Source organism: Podarcis cretensis (genome assembly GCF_951804945.1).
Source record: "Podarcis cretensis genome assembly, chromosome: 3".
Classification (NCBI taxonomy): domain Eukaryota; kingdom Metazoa; phylum Chordata; class Lepidosauria; order Squamata; family Lacertidae; genus Podarcis; species Podarcis cretensis.
Window position 1 is genome coordinate 70,950,037 of NC_137172.1, and position 8,067 is coordinate 70,958,103.

Below are 8,067 nucleotides of genomic sequence, written 5' to 3' on the forward strand. Positions count from 1 at the left end.
GAAATAAAACCTGATACCAATGTGTGGGCTAAATGATGGGCTACTTTATTAAAATTGAACACAAGCAGAACCTGCAAGGGGAAGTTATCGGTGTGGGAGCTAAATAACAAAATTTTAAGCAAAAGCTTGCCTGGGTAGGCGAAGGCAATTCCACTTCCCCACACCTCCAGCTTCACCAAAGCTGAACAGAGCAGCCTTTCTGCATCAGTTCCCCTAGTGCCTAAAACTCTGAGTGGATGAGGCAGGTTCTGCTCAAATGTGGCCCTTATTCTGCGTCCAGGCCGTAAAACTTAAAGGTGCAGGGCTTGGGAGCCATCCATCACCCCTAAAGATGCCTAAGGGGACTACACCATACAATAAAAGCATATGGCCTCCTGCAAAGAATCCTGGGAACTGTAGTTTACCCTTCACAGAGCTGTAATTCCCAGCATCCTTAACAAGCTCCAGTTCCCAGGATACTTTGGGGGAAGTCATGTGCTTCAAATGTATGTTGTGCATGCAGCCTGAGTTGCAGAGTGGGAATATAGTATCTTTGTGACATTGACAGCTATCATATCAGGGCTGTGAAGCTTTCCTCAGGGTTAATCTATCAGGGACTTGCCATCCGCATAAAAATAGGCTGAGAGCCACAGGCTGCCCACTGTTGCATTGTCCCAATCAGTGTGTAAGTCAGAGCCATGGGTCAGATTTAAATTGATGGCCGCCAGACACGGGGTGGAGAGAAGCAAGCACGATGCAGGTGTGTGTGCCAGCACATTGCTCATTTGTGTAAAACCACAGTTTGCTTTTTAACCAAGTCAGAGACTATCTCATAGTATGCAACTCATATGCGTCTCAGTATGTGTCAGTGCTGTCTCCATTGCTTCTGGCAAAGTCCTCACACAAAATCTGCAGACTTTCATGTGATGTAAACGGAGAACTTGTCTCTCTTGTGCAACCCACAGGTTTCACCTTGTGCATTAGCGAGTGGGGCTAAAAATGGTAGCTGGTCTAAAATCACATGCATCTTGTGCAGTTGAACACGAAGGTCAGGGGTTGATACTGTATTTGCCATTCTCTGTGGCACCACCCCTTCTCATTTGGGCAAGTGCATTGGTGAACTCTTGATCATTTTTATCAAACGATGTTTTAGGGTGCCAGTCACTTTCTATTTCCTGCAACAGGTTTGAATTCAGCGATTCCCAATTATGGTATGCAAAGCTGCATTCCTCTCAACAAAGAAATGATTTGCCACTCCACTAAAACACTTTGATGTGTTGCATGAAGATTTCTCCAGGGTCTCCCTCTGCTCAGATTCTTAAAGAAACCTGCAAACCCCACTTCTTGCCCCATAGCCTTCTAACCACAGCTAAGGAAGACAAAAGGTAAGAGACCAAATCCTCTCCGTCCCCCTGTAACTTAGGGTTTCGCCTGCTCTTTTCTTCCTTGACTCAGTCTAGAGCCATTATTAAAGGTAAAGGTAAAGGGACCCCTGATCATTAGGTCCAGTCGTGACTGACTCTGGGGTTGTGGCGCTCATCTCACTTTATTGGCCAAGGGAGCTGGCATACAGCTTCCGGGTTATGTGGCCAGCATGACGAACCAGAGCAGCGCATGGAAACACCGTTTACCTTCCCGCCGGAGCTGTACCTATTTATCTACTTGGACTTTGACATGCTTTCAAACTGCTAGGTTGGCAGGAGCTGGGACAGAGCAACGGGAGCTCACCCCGTCATGGGGACTGGGCAATAAAGACCATTCCACAAACCTGGAGTCATTTCCACATTATAACAATAAGTGTAGCCTGATCATACCCTTTTTATACCAGAGCAAGTCTCACTATGTTAATTGAAGCTTACTCCTTAATAAATGTGCAGAAGATGTCAGCCTTCATATTTATATAGTATTTTTCACAGTGGTCAGAGTATTTGCATATATTATCTCAGTGATCCTTAGAACCCTGTAAAGCAGGCAGGTATTGCTTACTCCATATTATGTAGGCCATCTAGTGATTTCATGGGCAAGCTGATATTTGAACTGGGGACATCAAGCTAGCACATACTCTTTCCACTGTGCTACTGCCATTTAAATGTTTTGCCTGTGAAATACATTGGTGGTGGGAAAATAAGCAGGTCATAGTTACTAATGCAGATTTAAGCAGTGGCGCCATGTTGCCTAGTATATCAGGATGATAACAAGGGGCATCTTTATTAATTGTCCTGTATGGCAAATGAACACCATTTGGCTTCAGCTGTAAGCAGCTGTCTGTAATAGACATATGTGCATAAATGGAGAGTCTTGTGCGGGTGGCACTGTCGTCTAAACCACTGAGCCTCTTGGGCTTTCTGATCAGAAGGTCAGTGGTTTGAATCTGTGCGACGGGGTGAGCTCCCATTGCTCTGTCCCAGTTTGAAAGCACACCAGTGCAAGTAGATAAATAGGTACTGCTGCTGCGGGAAGCTAAATGGTGTTTCCGTGCACTCTGGCTTCCGTTACAGTGTTCCATTGCACCAGAAGTGATTTAGTCATGCTGGCCACATGACCCAGAAAGCTGTCTGTGGACAAAGCCAGCTCCCTTGGCCTGAAAAGCGAAATGAGCACTGCAACCCCATAATTGCCTTTGACTGGACTTAACTGTCCAGGGGTCCTATATGTAACTGTTTCAAAAGTGCCAGAAAAGGAATAACAGTAATCAAAATGCATTTCTACAAAACCGACCTTCCATTTTCTCCAGAACTGTGGGAACTTGGGAGATACAGGAGTTTCAAAGCAATTTGTTGTTGTTGTTACTGCTGCTACATATATAAGATGTTTCAATAAAGAAAGTTGTCCCCACTGGCTGATACAGAAATACCTGCAATATCTTTTCAGCTTTAAAGCAAGCCTGATCTTAATTATGCCTTCTTACGCCTATGGTATTCTGAAAGAAGCACCGCTGAGTTCAATGGGGCTTAGTCCCAAGAAAGTATGTATAGGATTGCAGCTTAAAATCTTTAAGCACTGTTTGCCTTGACAGCCGATGCTCTTGTTGAGATGGATGTCATGGCTGGTGACAACTGGGAGCTGTTCTTGGAGGCTCTCTTGCCTTTTTAGGCTATGAGGGTCTCCGTGTGTTTAGGATAATGTGATTGACGGCTCCACTCCGGCCCCAATTAGCACCCTATAATTTATTAGCTTCTGCTTTCAGATTATGCGTTAACTTCACAAATATTTCAACCACGGAAACAGCAGCTATCAAGTGTCTCCTGCTTGATCCAACTTGTGGGGGCTGCAGTTAAATACAGAGAGCGCTCTCCGGCTCTGTCAGGAGAGAATAATCATTTGCATCTTTGCTGTCAGACTAGTAGCATCGCAGCAACAGGGGGAAAGGGAGGGGAGGCAGAGATCAAATTAAGGTTCAGATCATATTTTGGGGTCTCCGTTTGCAGGGGAGAGGTTGAACCTGTTGACTCGGCTAAGGGAGGCTTTTGTTTGTCTAACGGCTGCCGCTTGCATAAATATCGCCGCTTCAGTTGCACGCAAACAGCAACTGTGAGAATGACAGGAGTCACCACTAGTGCCATTCCATTGCCCCTGACTGCTGAAAAGGAAAGCAAACATAAAAATAAACTGCATGTGAAAAAGCTGAGGGTAGCATGCACAAAAGAACATGGAGCCCAGACTCTGAAAAGGGGATAATAAAAACTGTGTAAAAGAGATATACGGAGCCTCTGATTTCTTGTGTTGTCCTTATCAGATGGGATCCAGATAAATGATGATGATGAAGGGCTGGCTCATGTGTGCATGCACATCAGTGGATATGTTTCACCACTCAATGGATTGCAGTTTAATGTGTGATTGGCCTCCATCAAAATAGTGTGCTTGATGTAATGCAAGGTGGTTCACCAGTGATGACTGCCACACCTATGCAGATCATTAGAAGTTGAGCAGGCAAATATGGATTCACCCTAAGCAGTTTGTACTGGTGAGGTGTGAACACATCCAATCAGGAGGAATTTGCACTTAAGGCCATTCTGGCTAGATGCCTGCTGTGTTGAGCTCTGCAATTGCAAGCCACGTAGCACCAGAGTAGGGAAACTGGCCCATTAGATGTTGCTTGACTACAACCCCCATTTGTCTCTGAACACTGGCTTTGCTGGCTTGGGCTAATGGGATTTGGAGTCAAACAAAGTCTAGAGGGTCACAGGTTCCCCATCTCTGATGTAGAATCCATATAAGGAGCTGGGAACCTTTGACCCTCCAGCTATCGCTGAATTACATCTCCCACCATCCCTAGCAAACATGGCCAGTAGCCAGGGAATATGGGAGTTGTAGTTCAGCAACATCCAGGGGGCCAAAGTTTCTCCACACCACCTAATGCATCCATAAAGACCTATTGCATTCTGACTATATTTCCTTTCCAAATATGCTTAAAGATGTCTTCAAATTAGATTACCTAGGTGAACACAGCCCACCAGATTTATGATAAAGCTAAAGCAGCCACATAAGAGCTAATGTAGGACATAGAAACCTGGTCATAATATTTGCTAATCTTTATTTCTCTTCCAACTAGGAGCAGCTCTGCAGAGGGCTAGGCATGTTAGTCTCAACAAACAGCCTTGTGCATCTTAAGGATTAACAAAATTATTCTGGCATAACCTTTGATGGTCTGTAGTCAGGCAGGGATCTTTTACATCATCTGCATCCTTTTAAAATAGAGATTGTCAGGATTGAACTTGGGATTGTTTGCATGGAAAGCATGTGCTCTATGGTCCCTCACCAATAGTATAGTGGCCAACTAACTCAACTCCAAATCAGGAAGCTTTGAATCTCATATCAACCCCAAACCCCTAGAATATCTCAGTCTAGTCCCTGTCACTCTGTTTCAGACCATCCTCCGTCATCAAAATAGGAATGAGAGCAATGGCTTACCTTGCAGGGGTTGGTGCTGGTAACAACTGCAAGTGTATGCGTTCTGAAATCCATAGTAGGACAATAACTTTATTAGGCCAACTAAAAGGTCACATATGGAGCCATAACTTTTCATCAGGTTAAATGGTCCAAATAACAAGGGGTGGGAAAGGAAGAAAGGTTAGCTGATGGTGAAGCCAAGGAGTCGAAGTGTCTGCTCACAGTCTCTCAGCATGGCACGAGGGAGGAGGGGGCAGACATTCACATGAGGCTCTCTGTGAACATTTGGAAGTGTTCATCATCATTGCCGTTAGAAAGCTCCCAGGTTTTGTGCTTGCTTGGGTCTTCAAAAGCAAGAGGTGCTGGCCAAGGAGCCTAGTAGGCCACTTTCTGGTGAGCTGCATTCAGTGTAACAGGCCACACGCCTGCTCTAAACTCTTACCAGATATTAGCACAGATCCAAACAGAATTGCAAGGGGAAAGCAAGAGGGCAACGCACATGGGCATAGCCAGGATTTTTGTTGGGGCAGAAACTCAGATTGCTATGTGATTTTATTGAGTTTTATTTATTGGGGGGGGGCAGCTGCCCCTTTCTTCCCCTCCTGGCTACGTCCATGGCAAGGCAACTCCTCTGCCATGTAAGATGATGGCAGTGCAGACAAGGTTTCCCAGGGACAGGCAACTCTCACTCCCAGGAGATGATGTTTGTGCGCACAAGGATTGCTGCGACACAGCTTCACCCTGCAGCAAAAGCTCATCTGAACAACCCTGTGGCAAAAAGAAATGAGAATCCAGTGCTAAAAGAGGTAGTTTAAACAGTTCTAGCAGCAGGGGGACCCAAATACAAACTCAAGTTGTCATCTGTTATATTCTTTCAGCCGCATCAGTGCTAAGAAAGATTCTTGGGAAGCAAACTCTTGTTAAAATTCCACCTCCAAAAATAAAACAGGGACTGGGAGCTGCTTCCCTGCCTCAAATGGAGATTTCCTTCTGTCTGTCCCACCATATTTTCCCGAGAGAGAACACTGGGTCTTCCAGTGCAATGCACTTAAACTCAAAGGTGGTAGTTATTTTGTTTTTTTTCAACAACACATATTTATAGTGAATACAGTGATGTATCGCACAGTGGCTGGGAACTAAGGAGCCCCTGATTCAAATCGCAGCTCAACTAAGTGGCTTGAAGCAAGCCATCTCTCTCCCAGCCTCTCTCCTGCCTTCTGCAATAGGGGGGTGTTGATGTTCGTCAGGCATCTTCATTGTACTGTTTTCAGCAACTTCTAAAAACTCTTTTGTTTAGATGTGTCAACCCAAACATGGAATTTTATTATGTATGTTTGGTTTTATCTATATTTTGATAATTTTATTATGTCTACTGTTTTTAAATTATGCTTTAATTGCTATTTTTAAAATTAATAATTTAAATTATTAAATATTTGTAAACTGGTTAGAAATGGGTTTTTAATTGTGAAGAATATAAAACTTTCTAAAGAATAATGCCAGCCTTCCCCCCCCCCCCCCAGGACTTAATACTTAATTCATTCCAGAGGTCCGTTCTTAACCTGAAACTGTTCTTAACCTGAAGCACCACTTTAGCTAATGGGGCCTCCCACTGCTGCCGTGCCGCCGGAGCACAATTTCTGTTCTCATCCTGAAGCAAAGTTCTTAACCTGAAGCACTATTTATGGGTTAGCGGAGTGTGTAACCTGAAGTGTATGTAACCTGAAACGTATGTAACCCGAGGTACCACTGTAAATATTATTCATTCATTCATTATTTTCAATAAAAAAGTTGGATGGAGAAATTTTGTCAAGGAAACCTGAGCCTGAGGCATTTTAACAACAGATTCAGAACATTTTGTGGCATACCTCTCATTGTGCATATACCACACAAGCACGTAGCACAATCTTCATGCACAGTTGAGATGTCATGCTCTACACTCAAGTTGGCACACTTTCCCGCTACACTGAAGTGTGACCTAGAGGAATATTTGTGACATTTAAAGTGACTCTTAACTGACGTTAGCTAAGAAGGAGCATCACACACTTATCTAGATAAAATGATTAGGCCATATATCATTTCCTACACTTGCAAAGCTCTAAATGGCCGTCCTCTCTAGATAAGCAGAATCCCCTGCCAAGTCTGCCTGAAACATTAGCAACCAGGGCTGCCCCCAATTTTGATAGGACTTGTTCCACGTCCATAAATCTGGCTGAATTATAGCCCTAAGGGAAAGCTAAAGATAAGATCCAAACTTTAGTGGCCTGGGGGGGAAACTTTTCCTGACCTTTCTGTATTGCTGGCAGTGCCCTCTGTTCTAATGAGAAGCCACCATATAGACGTGCTGCTATAAACACTGACCTTGGAACAGCTGCAGCATTTACAATTAGATGTAGAAAGATCTGAAGCAAACTGGAGCACAACCTTCCCCTCAGCTGTTGCTCCTTGCGAGAGAAGACAGGCGAGGGGAGAGCAGAGTGGGAAGGCCATTCTCTGGGGGTGACCGGCAGGCTAAGAGGTCAAGCCATCCTCCATCCTCACAAGAGAATGCAAACGTGGGGAGAAAAGGAAGCCTCATCCCGCCAAGATCACTACCCCCTTTGATCCTAAGAGTAACACACAATATGCAAAAGTAACTAGCCAGCCAGAATACAGCTCAGCACCCCTGCCTCTCTGGGATAGCCACACATGATGCAGACGGAAAGCAGGCTGGTGTAATAGGTTTGGCAGAATCTTGCCCACTGACAGTGCAGTCCAACACATGTTTTCAGTGGGGACGTGGGTGGCGCTGTGGTCTAAACCACTGAGCCTCTAGGGCTTGCTGATTGGAAGGTTGGTGGTTTGAATCCCCGCAATGGAGTGAGCTCTCATTGCTCTGTCCCAGCTCCTGCCAACCTAGCAGTTCAAAAGCACGCCAGTGCAAGTAGATAAATAGGTACTGCTGTGGCAGGAAGGTAAACAGTGTTTCCGTGCACTTTGGTTTCTGTCACAGTGTTCCATTGCACCAGAAGTGGTTTAGTCATGCTGGCCACATGACCCAGAAAGCTGTCTGTGGACAAACACCAGCTCCCTCGGACTGAAAATGAGATGAGCGCCGCAACCCCGTAGTCACCTTTGACTGGACTTAACTGTCCAGGGGTCCTTTACCTTTTACTCTTTAGTAAATTTGTTTAGTTTGTAGCCCAATCTCATTTCTTTCTA